The 18,538-nt window shown below is 40.9% G+C and overlaps 1 protein-coding gene across 1 annotated transcript in view; it reads right to left on the bottom strand.

Annotated features, from left to right (window-relative positions):
- Window positions 1-18,538, bottom strand: part of Nars1 (asparaginyl-tRNA synthetase 1) — a 581,145-nt gene that overhangs the window by 351,501 nt on the left and 211,106 nt on the right. The window lies entirely within an intron of this gene.

Below are 18,538 nucleotides of genomic sequence, written 5' to 3'. Positions count from 1 at the left end.
TATTCCATAGCACCAGTTCTACAGGAGAGATGTGCTTTAACCAAATTCAAAAACGCAATGTAGCTCTTTCAAGGCAGATAGTAAGACTAGCTAAGGCAGTACTCACAAAATCCCAACTAACAACTGTTTCTTTCATGAGTAAAGTAGATTTGCATCAAAAAATTAAGTAACATATTCAACTCCATAAGTCTTGTAGTTTCCATGAAGGCAACTCAACTCAACTCAACTCAAAAAAAAAAAAAAAGATGATATAAACAAATGATATAAACAAATGACAGGGGCCATCTTCCAATAAAACTTTATTTGTGACATCAGGCAGCAACTAGATTCAGTCCAATGGGTCCTAATTTGACAGCTTCTGCTTTAAGTAACAAGAAGCCCCTTTATTATGTTAAATATTTGATTTGATCTTCATCACATTCGTTTCTGAGGGTGGTCACAATTAATGTCTACACTGTTGGCAGCTTAAAATACCACACAGTTCTGGAGGACAGATGTGCGTAGACAAGGTTTCAGCAAAGCTGATTCCCTTGAAAGCTGACACACAATTGTTGCATGCATTTCTCCTTAGATGCTGGAACGCTATGTATTCCTTGACTTGTAAATGCAGATTTCTGCCTCTATCTTCTACCCTAAGGACACACCACTGAACTTAGAGCCCATCTGAGTCTGGCACCATGTCCTCTCAAGTTCTTACTCTCGGTCATTTGTCTCAACTCTTACTATAAATAAGTTCACATTATGAGTTTTCAGATAGACATAATTTGAGGAGCTACAATTCACTTGCCAACCTTCATTTATAATACACACAAACAATAATTCAAGAATCCACAGAGCACCACAGAATACAACCAAATGGTACACATAGGCTCTGATACACTCTGTGATAATCTCCTTTAAATATGTTTGACCCCCATAGACTCGTGTGCTTGGCTCATGGGGAGTGGAAGTATTAGGAGGCATGGCCTTATTGGAGCAGGTGTGGTCTTGTTGGAAGTGTGTCACTGTAGGGCTGGGTGTTGAGGTTTCCTAAGCTCAAACTCTGCCCAGTATGGAATCCAATCCCCCTCTGCTGCCTTTAGATGAAAATGTAGAACTCTCCTCCAGCACCATGTCTTCCTGCATACTGCCATGCTTCCCATGATAATGGACTGAACCTCTGAAACTGTAAGCCAGCCCCCAACTAAATGTTGCCTTGGTCATGGTGTCTCTTCACAGCAATAGAAACCCTAAGACACCCCCATTTCAAGGTAACACATCATTCTATAGAAACACAGCAGTATAATTGAGTGGCAGAAGTTATATCTTTAAATTAATTAGATCTTACAGAGTTCTCCACTGTGTGTTGACAGTAAATGGGTGTTCTTGTAACAGACTCTGAAACAAATCACACACCACCAAAAATCAACAAATTCTAAAGACATTTCTAGAAGACAAGACTTTATTTCCCACACCAAAGGGCTGTTCAGCACCAGTGATATTGATCTTGTGTGAGTGAGTTTTCTGGCTGGAGTACATGCACTGTGTTTAACAGACAAACACACAGACAAAGAAAATATAAAAGTTGACCAACCTATGACATGAAATGATAAGTTTAAAAGAAATGTCTAAAATGTTTCGGTGGACACCTTCGTTCAACACCTTAAAGATCAATTTAAGACTCATTCTCAGCTTTGCAGAAGATAACACGGATATATAGATATAGATCTAAGCAGCTTTAGTCACAAACACTAATATATCTGATTTAGTTTCCTAAAACCTTGTGACCTAATCAGCAAACAGTCTATTGGGAAGAAAAGTGGAAATTCAGTTGGAATTATCATTTGCGAGAGATTGAGGGGGGGGAGAGAGAGAGAGAAAGAAAGAAAGAAAGAAAGAAAGAAAGAAAGAAAGAAAGAAAGAAAGAAAGAAAGAAAGAAAGAAAGAAAGAAAGAAAGAAAGAAAGAAAGAAAGAAAACAAAAGGAAAGGAAAGGAAAGGAAAGGAAAAAGGAAAAAGAAAAGTTTTGCTGAAGTCAACCATGTGTAGTCAGTAAGAGGGCTGATAGGGTGGCTTAAGAGGAGAAAGCTGGGGTTCTGCCTTCCTTTAGAAGCACTGAACCCTTCAAAATGGAATATCTGTAGGAAACGTGTCTCCATTTAAGTACCACCAGACCAGAATGAATATGTGCAATGTGAGGCTCGGGGTGAGAAAATGCCCTACTTTTCACGCAAGAAACCAGGGGTATCCAGGTGGAATGGACAACATATCACGTACCTGCCCACCCTGGATGTCCAGAGTGTAATGTGGCTTTTCTCTTCTCATTCTTAGAGAAGAGATCGTCCACGTGACAGATCCAGCAAACAAAAGATGAGGTGTGAGAAGAGTTAAGCTCATAGAGCCTTTGGTGTAGAAGAAGGGAGGTTGGATTGATCTGGATTCTATATGAAGCCTCATGAACCACCAGTTAGGGACAAGGGATTTATTATTTACCCCATCTTTGTCAATCTCTCGGTCTCTTTTGGTGGGTACCTAGACTCTTTCCACCTTGCAGGTGGATTCACTCTCTGTTAACCTTTCTGAATGACCTGCAGGGTTCTGAATATTTGTGTTTCTTCCAATTCGTATGTTGGAAACTAATCTCCAATAAGATTAGAAGATGGGGCCATTGGAAACTGTTAGACTATCAGGTCAACCCTGGCAATGACTATTAAAGGTGAACCCCGAGAACTGCCTTGTCCCTTTCCATTGAATGAGGACGTTACTACTGTGATCCAGATGTGAACCGGCAAGTGTGCTCTCTCTCGACACTGAACCCCCAACATTGATCTTGGACTTCCCAATCACCAAGATTTCTCTTGTTTGTAAGCTATCACATCTATGGTATTTTGTTACAGCAGTTCAAACCCACTGCCATTTTTCTGAGGGTGTCACACACAGTCCAGAATTGTTTCACAGGAAGCCCCTTTGTTTTCATTCTTCTATTTATTTACATAGACCTTTCTTCTACATTCAGCCCAGAGTCCTTCCCCTGGTCAGCTCCCAGGGTCATATCAACTTCCCTGCCCATGTGTAAGGTTAAGTGATTCCAACCCCAGAGCCCACACTGGTTTTGTAATGAGACTTCTTCAATATGCATAAGTTCTGACATAGTGTACCTCTCCAAACCCAAACAACACCCCTGAGATGATTCACCCAGGCCATCTATAGAAGACATTCAGCTATCAGGGTATCTAGGTGAAAACTAGAAATCCGGCATCCTTGGAGTGGGAATCCCAAGTGATAAATGGGAGGCCAAAGTTGGATGGGGGAAAAAAGAGAGAAGTAAACCAAATCCCTGCGGCTATGGACACAGAGAGCAGGTCAGTATATTCTTGACTATGTCACTGAAAAATGGCATCCTCGGAGACTCTGACCACGAGTTTTCATTCCCAGCCATGCCTGAAGGAGCCATGTCTACTTCTGTTTTTAAAAATCACTGACAGTTGGTGTTCATGTATAATCAAAACATGGCCTGGGTTATCTAGACTAATATAACCCTTAAGAATCCAAATTTTCAGAAAACAACCACAAGACACTATCTGTCTTAGTTATGGCTTCTATTCCTGCACAAAACATCATGACCAAGAAGCAAGTTGGGGAGGAAAGGGTTTATTCAGCTTATACTTCCACATTGCTGTGGAAGTCCACATCACTAAAGGAAGTCAGGACTGGGACTCAAGAAGGTCAGGATACAGGAGCTGATGCAGAGGCCCTGGAGGGATGTTCCTTACTGGCTTGCTTCCCCTGGCTTGCTCAGCCTGCTCTCTTATAGAACCCAAGAACACCAGCCCAGAGATGGTACCAACCACAAGGGGCCTCCCCCCCCCCTTTACCAGTAATTGAGAAAATGTTCCACAGCTGGATCTCATGGAGGCATTTCCTCACCTGAAGCTCCTTTCTCTGTGGTAACTCCAGGCTGTGACAAGTTGACACACAAAACCAGCCAGCACACTATCCATCTAGAAAGTGCTCCAATGTACATCTTGGTATCTAATTATAGCTCCCTTCCCACCCCAAATAACCTTGCATTCCCCAGACATATTACCTCATCCTGATGCAGGATTGTTTGTCCTGACCTAAAAGTGCACACACTGAGTGTATTCTTTGTTATCTGCTTCACTAATGTTTGGCTTCTCTTGCTTTGTGGTTTTGTTCTGTATTTTGTAACTCGGTGGACATTGGTTCCTTGAGGACATAAACCCTATCCCATACTCCTCAGTGCCCTTTGCTCTGGCTCATCCAGAGCAGGCAGTGTTTGTTGACTGTATAGTTACTCAGACGTAGCCTGTGTCTCTTCTTAGAGTCATATCCTAAGGTTCCTGCAGTACCTAGTCCTAGGTAGCATCCTTTATTTCATCAGAAAGTGTTGCATCTATGTCCGGAGCTGAGCTGGGGAGACAGAGGGTATAGCTCAGAACATGGTCTTTGCATTAATGCCTGAATTAGAAGGAATTACTTTTCATTGATTGCCCTTCCCTACGCATGGCCAGAACATTCTGTTGTACTTGTTATTGTCCCTCCTCAACAGTAAAGTCCTCTAAAGAACTAACAGGTAGGAGTCACTTCATGGAGAAGTCACCTTGTAGAGATGCTAGCACCTTGTATTAGGTAATCTTTTTATCTCAAAGAGCAGATACTAGCATGTAAATTAATAATGACTATCTTGCTGGGCAGTGGTGGCACATACCTTTAATCCCAGCACTTGGGAGGCAGATGCAGACAGATTTCTGAGTTCAAGACCAGCCCAGTCTACAGAGTGAGTTCCAGGACAATCAGAGCTAAAAAAAAAAAAAAAAAAAAAAAAAGCAGGGGTGCTGGAGAGATGGCTCACCAGTTAAGAACACTAACTGTCCTTCCAAAAGTCCTGAGTTCAAATCCCAGCAACCACATGATGGCTCACAGCCATGCATAATGAGATCCGACTCCCTCTTCTGGAGTGCCTGAGGATAGCTACAGTGTACTTGCATATAATGAATGGGTAAATCTTTTAAAATAATAATAATAATAATAATAATAATAATAATGATGATGATTTTATGTTAGAATTTTGGCACCATTCTGCACTTTTCTAAACTTTTGCCAATTGAATTTATTTTTATATTTAGAGAAAATTTATTATTACTATTATTATTATTACTATTATTATTACTATTAATCATTATTATTCTCTCTACAGCTTTCCCCACTAAGCCGGGCCACTGCATTCATAATGCAATTAAGAGCATGCTAAATGTCCTTAAGCCTTCACATAGGGCTCCGTCACCTCTGCAAGAGACTACCTGACTGGGACCCAGAGTGAGGAACCTTCGCCCTTTAACCAGAATAGTAAGCAATCAGAGCTAAGCAAGAAAAGCCAGTAGGCTGACACGATTTTGTAGCTACATCATGGTAGTGAAACTATCACTCTCCATAGAGACTTGTCCATGAAGGCTGGGTGGTTTTCCCCAGTCAATGATTCAGCATTAGCACCCTACAGGGCCCCACATGAGGAAGCAGCAGTTCCCTAAGCCACGAGGAATTGGCGCTTTGACACCTAATTCCCATCAGGGAGGGGAGAGGAAAATGGACATCCAGCAGACTTCCATTCCTCCTTTTAGAAACAGCCAGGTGCGGTGGGCATGTTTTACTCTCAGCACTGGGAAAGCCTCGTCTATATAATAAACTGCAGGACAGCCATGACTACATAATAGAGAGACCCTTTCTCCGAAGAAGAAGAAGAAGAAGAAGAAGAAGAAGAAGAAGAAGAAGAAGAAGAGGAGGAGGAGGAGGAGGAGGAGGAGGAGGAGGAGGAGGAGGAGGAGGAGGAGGAGGAGGAGGAGGAGGAGGAGGAGGAGGAGAAGGAGGAAGGGGAGGAGGAGGACGAGGACGAGGAGGAGGAGGACGAGGAGGAGGAGGACGAGGAGGAGGAGGACGAGGAGGAGGAGGACGAGGAGGACGAGGAGGACGAGGAGGACGAGGACGAGGAGGACGACGAGGACGAGGAGGACGAGGAGGACGAGGACGAGGAGGAGGACGACGAGGACGACGAGGAGGACAAGGAGGAAGGGGAGGAGGAGGAAGAGGAGGAGGAAGAAGAGGAGGAGGAGGAAGAGAAAAAGAAAAGAGAAACATGCAAAAGATCACCCTTTAGGTGACCATGCTTGAAGAGTCTGTTCTTCCTAGATGGAAAACCAGGGAGTGGTAGCATAAAAAAGAATTTCTGGGGTCTGGAGAGGTAGCTCCGTGGTTAGGGGCACTGGCTGGCCTTCCAGAAGACCCAGATTCCATTCTCAGTGCCCGCATGGCAGCTCACAATTATCTGAATCTCTAGTTAACCACAGATCTGGTGCTCTTTTCTGGCCTCCTCGGGCACCACACACACATATGGTACAGATAAACATGAGGCAAAACTCCCATACATTTAATTAAAAAAAAAAAACTTCAGATGCAGGAATAATCTTCTCCCTAAATTATAGAGTTTGTAAATAACAGAGGAAAGGCTGGAATCCAGGTTCTCTGTCTCCGGATCTTAGCCCATTTTTCTGAAAACAACAGAGAGCATCAGAAGCAAAGATCCCTTTCTCCTGTGTCATTAGTAGCGTCCCCTCCTCTACGTCTTGCTACTATGGCCTGCTAGGCATTGCTGAGGCGACCCATGCCTTGTACTCAGAGTCCAGACAATTTCTAAACCCCTGGCTCCAAATCAAAAGGCAGCAGCTCAGAGTTGAAATACTCCCCACTGTGCTGCAATGTGTGATTAACATATCAATATTACAGCAACATAACATTGGAGGCCACTAGAAATTATAGCAAAAAGAAAAAAAATAAAGCAAAGATTTAAAAGAAATATATCACTTGGCAAATGTGATCACTGGGGCTAATTCCCGTTCTCCTCTATAGAAGAGAAGGCAATGGTGAGGAACATATTGTCTTTGAGAAAGACATTACATTGCACCACAATGCTCTGAGAACACAGGCTTAATCTAGGGTCACTGTTGATCAGCTGTCAACTGATAGTCCCAAGAACTTGGAAATCCCTGTGCCCCTGGCATACTGTAATTATTGATCACCTCAGATAACATTCAGACAACCCTTGAATCTGTATTGAAAATGGGGTACACCTTTATTTTCACTTCCCTCTAACTAAATTGGCAAAATTCCTTTAAATATAAAAGTAGGCCACAAAAAGCTGCATGTTGTTAACAATACGCATGACTTGGTCGCTGGTACAAGTCCTCTATGTTTTTCCTAAGTCACAGTCAATTGCCCCTGGCATCTTTAATGCTACTCATGCATCACGACATGGAAGCAGGTTCAAAGCTGCTACTAGAGCTTATTTAACACATTGAAAAAATCACATATTACTATATCAAATCCTACTTATATACCATGTAATTACATTTAAAGAATTCCTGAAACATAGTCTACAGGCATTACCAGAGTACGAAAGAGATCCAATAATGCAGAAAAAAGGCTAAGGCTTCAGGTAGAACCTTACACTAGCTCCCTAGTGATAAAATTATGCACTAAGGATTATGTTATAGGATTTAAACACATTACTCATATTATCCTCCCTAAGCATCCTACAAAGTGGTAGTTAAGTGTATGAACTGTATCAACATGACCTTGAAATGTAAGTGAAATAAATCTAGCCTACTGAGGATCAGTCTGGTCCCAGAATCATCTCTCCTGGTTCTTAACATAAGACAGACCCTGGATGCATGCTGAAAAACATAGAAGTCCTATGTAGGAATACAAAGTAGAGGTCTGGGACTAGGAAGATGGCTCAGAGGACAAAGGGTCTGCAGCTCAAGCATGAGGACCAGAGTTCAAGTCCCCAGAAGCTGCATAAATACTAGGTAAGTATAGGGGCATACCTGTAACCCCAGTGTTCCAAAGGCAGAGACAGCATCCTGGAGCGAGCTAGCTATCGAGACTAGCAATCCCATCATCCAGCTCTAGGTTCCATTGAGAGACCCTTCCTCAATAAACAAGGTAAAGAACAATTAAGAAAAGCTCCCAATGTCAACCTTGTGCTAGGGTTTATGCACAAACAAACCTTCATACATACAGAGCATGTGCTTACAGGTGCACACATGTGTGAACATGTATGCACACACCCACAACCACACCCACACACCCCCTCCCACACACACACACACAACTTTTTTTAAAAGCAGAAAGTTATCTCATGCTCTACCAAAAGATTTGGGTTTATTAGTCTAGCTTTCTTACTACAAGTAGGGTACCTATGTCTTCATCTAAATCTCATTTCTCCTCTATAACCTTCACCTCTAGTAGCAATTTCCAGTGGTCTTCCTAATACTCCCTGTTGCTTCTGCTGTCTGTTTACTTTTATATGCAGATGTGTATTGCTCATTGGATATTGCCCAGCACTAAATCCCACTCATCTGTCTGGTTTAGTAATTGGGATCCCGTCAGGTTTATGTTGTAATAATTTACAATGGCCAGGATCTTGTCACTTAAGACCTTTACAGTCCTTTTAAAGCTTTGGCAGTGACAAGGTAATTCTGAAAGTTTACTGACTCTGTGACACATAAACACAGGGAAATCGTCTTCAACATTTGGGAAGAAGTGACTATTGTAAAATAGGCCCATTATTTTCATATTATCAGAGCAACCGAAAGCAGAATCCATTTTTCATCCTGTTGAAAAATTAGTTTCATCACAATAGTTTTTAACCTAGAAATGTCAATATTAGAAAGTGTGAATTATTCTGCCAGTGTGGAGAACAGCAGCCCATTGGCTGCTGCAGGCCTGTTAGACTCTCACTAGCCTGCAAGTGACCACAGAGCCTAGCAAGGCATCAAATCCAGACAGGCTCTGAGAGATTCTTCAGAACACCCAGTTTCTAATGCACACTGCTGGAGCATCATAGGGGTGTTGCATGTAGGTCAGATTCCTATTGATAGGACAACTGTTTGTCTCCATCTGCCTAGCACAGGGAGCTTTAAAACACCTCTCCAGATGGGATTATTTCTTGAACTTCATTTCACTCTCCAGAATGTCATGATTCAGATGGGATGCAATGATATGATCGCCCTATTCATTGATCATCTGGACTTGTCATCTCTCTCCATAGACAAGGATCCTAAACTCCTTGTCTATGAGAGAAGTGCCTGAGAGATGCCAGCTCAGTAGGAAAAGTTAGAGTGATTGTTTCCTTTCCTATTACTGTAATAAATAGTCTGACAAAAGCAACTTAATAGAGAAAGGGTTATTCTGCCTAATGGTTCAAAAGCACCTTCCCTTACAACAAGGAACTGAAGACTACAGGATCTTGAAGCAGCTGTTCATATCAAATCCACGATCTAAAAAACTGAAATCAAAGGCTGCAGCTCACCTGCATTTTTCCATTTAGAGTCTAGGATCCCAAACAGGAAATGATGTCACTCACACTGAATGGGCATTGGGCATTCTTACCTCAAATAACAGATCAAGACAACCCCCAACAGACATGTCTGAAGGCCCATTTGCCAGGTCATTCTAGAGTCTGTCAAGTTGACAGCTGACACTGTCACAAAACCCAGTCTCTGCTCTCCAGAGAATTGCCCAGGATGCCTCAAAATCTCTATTCATATATAACACGATTACAAACATTTTGCTGGAAGTATGGTATTTCTCCATTTGTTCAGGCTGGATTTCACCTCCCCATGGAAATATTAAATATACATATTAAGTTTGTACACAGTAAGTATACAGATCTTAAGTGTTTAGTTCCTAAGTTTTAACACACTATGTGGTGTATAAAACATTTCATTTGGGCCTAAAATCTCATCAGACCCCCCCCCCTTCAGTCTCCAACCCAAAGGAAACACATTTCCATTTTCAAACCCACAGGATATTTTATCTGTTCTTGAACTTTACATAAAAGATATCATACACTTTATAGACCTGGAAGACTGAGAAAAATAACTTTTGTGAAATATGCTTAGCCTTACTTGAAGAAACAGTTCACTCCACAAGGGAAAAAGGCTTTGCCAGGACATTACACCTCTTCCTTCCTGCTCTGGATCCATGAGAGTTTCTTGTCTCACCCAAAAGTGGAAAATGTAGTCAGTAAGGGTGAAGCCTTCAAGAAAATATTAGCTGCATCGGTACTAGAGAAGAAGATAGTGGGTGGAGACAGTGGGAAGGAAAAGAAATACTAACGAAGAAAAATACATACCAGACATGTATAATTAGAATGCCAGAAGAAAGAGAAAATGATACAAAAATGAGAGATTATAATGATGGCTGAGAACCTATTAAATTAATGATTCTAAATCAAAGATCCAGAAAGACTAGAGAACACAATTTTGTTCAAAATTGAGTTTTTCATCCAGGTTTTCTGCCACTGTCTTGGAGGGTATAAAACCATCAACAATGACTGTAGCTTTGTCTATGAGATAGCATAATATTAAGGTTATTTCATCAGATTGTAGGCACATTGGGGAGCATTAAATCTTTGAAATGAATTGACCCTTTTACCACCACAATTCATTTCTCGGTGTCTCTAGAAACATGCCAAGTAACCATCCTAGCTCACTCTTTGCTTGGTCTAGACTGCAGTTACATTTCCATTATGCTGGTTTTCTCCCTAGCATTTTCTTTTATCTCTTTGTTATACTCTTTATCTTTCTGCTGGAATTCTCCATGTGTCTATGCATGCTGTCCACATTCTCACTAGTTTCTTTAATATATTCGCCAGTTGTTTTAAAGGCCCTGTCAATCACCCTAACTCTGGTTGTTCTCTATGACTAACTTTATGACATTTCTCTCTCTCTCTCTCTCTCTCTCTCTCTCTCTCTCTCTCTCTCTCTCTCTCTCTCTCCCCCACAAATCACACTGCCTTGCCAGTTCACATGTTTATAATATTTGTGTATGCCAGATGTCTTAGTTACTTTTCTGTTACTGTGGTAAGACACCATGGCCAAAGCAACTTACAAAAGAAAGAGTTAATTGGGTCCTACAGTTTAAGAGGGTGAGTCTGTGGCCATCATGGCAGGGAGCACGGCAGGGAGCACGGCAGCAGTAAGACAGATGTGGTGCTAAGCAGTACCTGAGGACTTATATCTGACCCACAAGCACAAGACAGAGAGAGATAACTGGGAAGGTGTGTGCTTTTCGAAATCTCAGAGCCCAATCCCAAGTGGCGCATATCCTCCAAGGCCACACCTCCTAATCCTTCCCAAACTGTTCCACCAAGTTCAGTCCAAGCATTCAAATATATGATTCTATGGGGATAGTTCTCATTCAAACCATCACATCAGATATTGTGTTTTTAAAAATAACACATATCAAGTCAATATTTGCCCACAAATTTCATATGCTTCCTATCTATACTTAGGAAAACAAGTCAATATAAAGTTAAACTGAGTCTGGGTTTCATTTTTGCTTTGGTTAGATTCAGTCTGTATGTGTGCACCTAATGTTTTGGGAACACGATCCATATTCCATATATCAAGACTTGACAGACACTGAGGATTTCTTAATGCTTAAAAGTTCAGCCAGTTGCTCTCTAAGTCAATGGAGATACTATTCTCTGTCTTACAGCTCAGCTACCAGAGAGGGAAACGAGGAAGACTCTGCTTTTCAGGCCTGATCTTAGCTTTATGTGTATTAAAATCTCTCAGAGTATTTGTCTTTTCACCTCTGTCTCCTCTCCTCCTACTCCTTTTCTTTTCTTCCTCTCTTCTCTTCCCTCTCTGTCCTTCCTCCAACCTTCAGAAGGTCATCATGAAGATCAAAAGTGCCCCTTTCTGCACATTCTTTATCAACAGATTTTATATGATAAAAATCAGTATTCCTCCTCTTCTCTGCACATCCACCCTGTATTTCAACACGACACTGCAGTGTGGACCTTAGTGTGCCATAGATTGACTTCTCTCAAGTCATTAACCACTACTACACCTCTCTCTCTCTCTCTCTCTCTCTCTCTCTCTCTCTCTCTCTCTCTCTCTCTCTCTCTCTCTCCCAGCTTTGCTCTTGGTCAAGTACCAATGATTTGGGTTTTGTTTTGTTTTCTTTTTTACTCTCCTACTTTTGGCCTTGAATGAAGGTTTTGAATTTTGTTTCCCTGTGTATCTAATAATGTAACCTTTGGAAAGAAGCCATGTAAATATAACTCATTGAGGTTATATTACCATGTTCCTCTAAGTAAGTACATTTATGTTTTAATTTAAAAAACAACGGTGAATGGGATATTAAAAACATGGGAGTATGTGAAGATGACCATCTAGAAAAGCTAGATGATCCATCTATAAATCAACAAGTATCAAAAATTGCCAGCAAACAACCATAACCTAGAGAAGAGGCCTAGAACATATCAGTTTTCCCTTCAATAGAAGGAACCAACACTGATGACACCATTATCTTAAACTTCTGGCATCTAGAACTAAAAGACAATTAAGTCCATGTTGCTTAAGCTCTTTAGCTGTGGTTCTCTATCCTAGCAACTCTAATAGACTAACAGGGTTGTTGGCCTTCCTGGGTTCAATGGAGCCCACTAGAAAGAGTGCACTAAAAAATGGTGGGTATAGACCTGTGACAAGGATCCTTAAAACACCTCATCATGCCAGATCACATGTAGCAATAGATTTGATACTCCATCATATATATATATATATACAGAGAGAGAGAGAGAGAGACTAGGGGCTAGAGAGATTGCTCAGGGGTTAAGAGGACTGACTGCTCTTCTAGAGGACCTGAGTTCAATTCCCAGCACCTACATGGCACCTCACAACTGTCTATAATTCAAGTTCCAGGGGATCTGACACCCTCACATCAATTTGTATAAAATGAAGTTTAAAAATAAAGATATATAGACTGTGAATAAACATGTTAAAAGATGATCAGCATTGTTAACTTGGCTCAAACCCATGGTAATCATCCTGCCTCAGCCTCCTTAGTCCCAGGATTACTAGGGTCGACCATCACACCTAGTTAGCTGTTGGACAGTTTCTTAAAAAGGTAAGTATGCATCTCCCCTACATACGCAAGAAGATAATATGTCACATAAGGCTTGTACTCAAGTGCTTATAGTAGCTTCATTTTTTAGCACTAGAAATAGCAATAACAAAAATATGAATAGATTAAAGAAGAAAAACAAACCTATGATGTATGTTTGTAAAAACAAACCTGGGGATGTAGCTTTATGTAGTGCTTATGGGATGCAGTCAAGTCAGGGCACTTGACCAGTGTTGCCAGGTACTTCCTATCCATTCACATTGAGACAGTGAGAGGCCAGTGATTGGAGGGGAGAAGAGGAGGAGCTAAGGAGAGAGAGAGAGAGAGAGAGAGAGAGAGAGAGAGAGAGAGAGAGAGAGAGAGAGAGGCTCTGTGAACTAGACAAGTGAAACAGGGAAGGAGACATGGATATCCAGATGACTTCAGACGTATTTCTGGTGTTTTGGAGCAGTTAGAAATATTGGGGTAAGATCTTATCATTGTAAATTGGTTTTATGAAATTGGGAATTTCTTATACATAAATATATTTGGTTAACTATTCAAACTATATTCGGTTAAGAGTCATGCTTTACAGGATACTTGGAAGGAGTGATACAGAGATATGGTGCGGCAGTACTCTTCTTAATTATTACCCAGTACAGTCTAACATGTATGATACCCTGAGTTTAATTTTCAGAACTCCCTACACACACATGCATTCACACATACACATACTCACACACATAGTTGTAACACACACCAAATAACATAAATTTTAAAAACTACACAATAAAATACTACTCAGCAATAAAAAGGGATGAACTATTTGACTATTGATAAACTCAGCAAAACTGATGAATCTGGAGATAATAGTGAGCAAAAAAGCAAACCTAAAAGAGTCTATACTACAATATTTAAAAATGTTGATGCAAGCCAGGTGGTTGTGGTGCACGCCTTTAATCCCAGCACTTAGGAGGCAGAGGCAGATGGATTTCTGAGTTTGCGGCCAGCCTGGTCTACAGAGTGAGTTCCAGGACAGCCAGGGCTCCACAGAGTAACCCTGTCTTGAAACAAAAACAAAAAACAAACAAAAAAAACATTAATGCCAGGTGTGGTGGCGTGGCAAATGCCTTCAATCCCAGTACTCAGGAGGCAGGGCCAGCCAGATCACATGAGTTCAAGGCCAGCCTGGTCTATACAGAAAGTTCCAGAACAATTTCCAGGGTTACATGGTAAAACGTTGTCCCCAAATAATTTAATGTTTTTAATTAGCAGATATTAATTATTGTGATAATGAATTTCCTTTGCTTTCTGATGATAACGTTTCTGAACATTCAAATTGTGGTGAAATTATAGCAGATCATTGATTGTGTGGTAAGCAAAGAGTCCGAGGGAGAGAACTAGGGCAGGACAGAAAGGAATTTTTAGACACAGTCAATAACTCATTGTTTTGATTTTGTTTGCTATGACCTGGATGCAGCATAATCATGTCCAAACCCATGCTGATCTTTAATTCTTAATGTGATGGTTTGGAGGAAATATAAGACAGTTCAGGAAAGGATTGATTAGCCCCAATGAGAATGGGTTAGTTACTACAAGAATACATTTTTATTCAGTGAGTTTGCTTCCTCACAGAGGAACAGCATTAAGAAAAACAGCTAATTATCCTGGAATAAACAGTAAGAGAGTTAAAGTTATGGTGTTCAAGTTCCCACATCTAATGAGGTGTTGTTGACAAACTTTTAAAAGCTTAGCACTCCTTTCATATTCCATTCAGCTGCAATAGACAACCCCAAGGCAGAGGTAGAGAGATGGCTCCAGCAGTTAAGGGCACTGCTGCTCTTGCAGAGGACCCAAAATTCAGTTTCAAACACCCATAATTAGGTGGCTCACAACTGTCTGTAATGGTAGTTTCACGGGATCAGGTGCTCTCTTCTAATCTTCATGGGTACCAGCACACAGGTGACACACATGGCTGGTGCACATATATACACTAAAAGCATGACATTAAATAAATAAATAAATAAATAAATAAATAAATAAATAAATAAATAATCTTTTTTAAAAAATTGAAGAAAACCCTGAGGTATATTTTTCAGATATTTCCATGGTTAAACAACAACAACAACAACAACAACAAAAAACTACAAGTTTTTAGTGAATGTAAATTAAAGTCTACTTTGATAGCAAGCCTTTTTACCACACAGAGTCCCTTAAAGTCAGTTTTGTGTGAGCATATAATGTACTGGAGCATGCCCCTCCCCCATGCATATTTCTTTCCCCTCCCCTTAGTCCCTCTGCTCGTTCACAAAGTTTCACATCTACTTTTGTGTCATTGGTAGGGGACTTACTTGTCTATAGAGGATTCTGTGTGTCTACAATGTCTAGGACCTACAAATGAGAGAGAAAATGTGATGTTTGTTTTTCTCAGACTAAGTTTATTAAAAATTAAGCCCAAGAAATGTCCCAGTTGTTAAGGATACATCACTGATGAAAGTCTGACTCCATCTTCCAAATGCCCAGTAACCTGTCAGTTGAGTTGATACAATGTCTGCCACCCGGGTGTCCTCCTTTTTGCTTATTGTGAAAATGTATCATTTAAAGAGAGTGTGCTTATAATCACAAAATGACAGTTTAAACTCTAAAAGTTTAAACTTGAAGAGAGAGTCTTCAAGATAGACTTTGCCTATTGATGCCTGTTAGAAGCTCGGGTCTGAGGATTCTTATGCTAGCAGATTTCCTGAACAAGATGGATCCTACAGACCCCTGCTCCTCCCAACCCCACTCCACAAAGCAGCCCCAGCTGGAGGCTGCATCATATGGAAGACAGTGCATCCTCTCCCTGAACAAATCTGACAAGCTCATCACATTAGGTTGTGACATACAAAATATGGCATAATTGCATGTTCTAATCATCACCATGATGACTAACTTGATACGCGAGATCAAATCCCATTTTTATATCCCGAATTTCTAAAATATTGTTTCGTCAGAAAAAAAATCAATTTCTCATTTTTCTAGTGTTAACTTGAAAAGGGTATAATTGATCAAGCCTAAATCCCTTACATCACCCAGGACTCAGTGATAGGCTCACACAACCCGTGAGCCACTTGAGTTGGGGGCAGGCAAACAGCAGTCCTCTCCGGCATCTGACACCCATGGGCCCCAAGGGCTGCAAAGCAAGAATACATTTTACATCCTTTGGTTAAGACTGTGGGGAAAATATCGGCTGGAATATCCTCAGCTGGCTCATTGGGGTTTTGTGGTCCAATTTGCGGATGAGATATTTATAAAATGCGGTGATTACAATGCCAGCTCATTAACATTTGTTAAGTGAAAACCACAGAGGGCAACATTTGAGCTCCAGCCAGAGAGGGGAGAGGCTGAATGAGGAGGCTGGCTTCTCTGCCTCAGCACCACAGAAAGGCCCTGGATGGGCAGATTCGCTGTTGCAGTCCTTTAAGTTTGATGTTTCTCCTTATGGAAGGAAAAGACTGTGGGGAGAAGGAACGTAGCTTTCCCTTTCTTTCATTTACTACCTAAGCACATCAAAATTAAGTCAAGACCAAATCAATTTCCCCATAAATTTACATTCTCCACTCCCTGTACTGTTTATCCAAGAAGGCACCTCCTCCAGAATGTCTGCCTGAAGGCAGATTAGCCATCCCAGTAGGTCTTTGCATGCTCAGTGAGGTTCTAGACCTGACTAGTAATTACAGTGCAATTGCTTTTGCTGCCTTCGACTTTCCTGTCCCTGTTCCTATGAGATCCAGAGTGAAACGCGGTAGACTCTAGTGTCCATTCCAGCACATGGTGGCCCCAGAATCTCTGTGCCAGGGGGTTACAGTGGTGGGAGTGGAAAGCATTATACAACATACACAGCGAGCTTTCAATCAATAGTAGCACAGTTTCTGTTAATGTATTGATAGCTGACTTTCCTCTTCTAGTCAGTCTCAGCTTTATGGGTGGTTTAAGTCATGCATTGTACACAGAACCAGCCCTAGGGCTATCCACATGATAGACAGACATCCTATAACTACCGACTATGTGCTGTATCCAGGGGGAAATGTTTAGAAGTTGGACCCCTTGTTTAGTAACTGATCAAATGCAGTGATTATTACAATGATGTGCACAGCAACTTTACTTGAGGACTCTACAAAAGCTTCTGGCAAGGATTCCTTCTTTGTCAATTATAAATAAAATCTAAACTTCTGGCATCTCGTCCCTCCTGACACCTACAGTCCTTTCTTCCCATTGCGAACATGTATGTACATAGGCATGCACATGCACAAATAAGGGTAAAGAAGGGAGGAGGGCAAAGAGGAGGGAAAGGAGGAGCAAGAGCAGCAGACTACTTCCTAAAATAAATAAAATGGATGTTCGAGAAGGACACCAAATATACATATACATACACATACACATACACATACACATACATATACAACATATGCATGTACATATACATGTACATATACATATACATCATATACATATACATCATATACATATATATCATATACATATACATCATATACATATGCATATACATATTTATATATAATACATATATCATATATCATACACAGAAAGAGAGAAAGGGAGAGGGAGGAAGGTAGGGATGGAGGGAGAAGGAGAGTGGAAGGAATGGAGGGAGGGTAAGGAAGGAAGCACAGGTGAAGTGCTTCTACTTATGTGACTATATCCCCTTGCTTATGGTGAGAACATTGATAAGATATAGTAGATGTTATTAATAGAGACACTTCTGTTGTGTTGTTTTTAATAATTTTCAATGGGTTTGTTCTTTGACAGTTTCCTGCATACATAAAGTGCATTATAGTTATTGTGATTCCTCATGTTCTCTATTGCCCCCTCCTAGCACACACACACACACACACACACACACATATAAATCCGTTTCCACCATCATGTCACTGTTATTTTTCTTTATTTTCTTGGTTTTTTTTTTTTTGAGATCCACTGATCTAACCAAGATCAATTTGTATGCTCCTCAGTGGGTATATAAATGAAGCCAATGGCTGCCCTTCCCCCAGAATCCATCAGTAGCAAATACTTTATCAGGAAAAGGTAAGGTCTCATAAGCCCCTCCTCAGTCCATGATTGACTGTTAATAAGCCCAGATTTGTACAGACCTGGTGCAGACAGCCACAGCTACTGTGAGACTGTGACACACTAATTGTTCCATCTACAGAGCATAGTGTTTTAAAACCCTCCTCCTCCCTGTCTTCCTGCCCTTGTATCCCATCTACCCACTCTTCTGCAATGATCTTGGAACCTTAGAAGGGCAGTGACAGACACACTCTTTTTAAAGTCTGAGAAAACAAAATCTCCATTCTATCCATTAAATCCTTTCATGAAGAAAGGTTATCTAGAAGAGATATGTTTCTTGTCGTTTTTTCAGAATCAAAATTTTGAGTTTTTGTCCCCTGGTGACTCTTCCTCAAAATTGTTGGTCTTGATTGTCAACTTGATCACATTTAAAGGCACCGTAGAGATTGTAAGGCATGCTTCTAGATGTATCTGTAAGAGTATTCCCCAGATTCCTCAGAAAACTGGACATGACACTTCCGGAG

The sequence above is a fragment of the Apodemus sylvaticus genome, chromosome 13 (assembly GCF_947179515.1).
Source record: "Apodemus sylvaticus chromosome 13, mApoSyl1.1, whole genome shotgun sequence".
Taxonomy (NCBI): domain Eukaryota; kingdom Metazoa; phylum Chordata; class Mammalia; order Rodentia; family Muridae; genus Apodemus; species Apodemus sylvaticus.
Note: the sequence above shows the minus strand (reverse complement) of the source record. Positions and strands in the feature narration are given on the sequence as shown.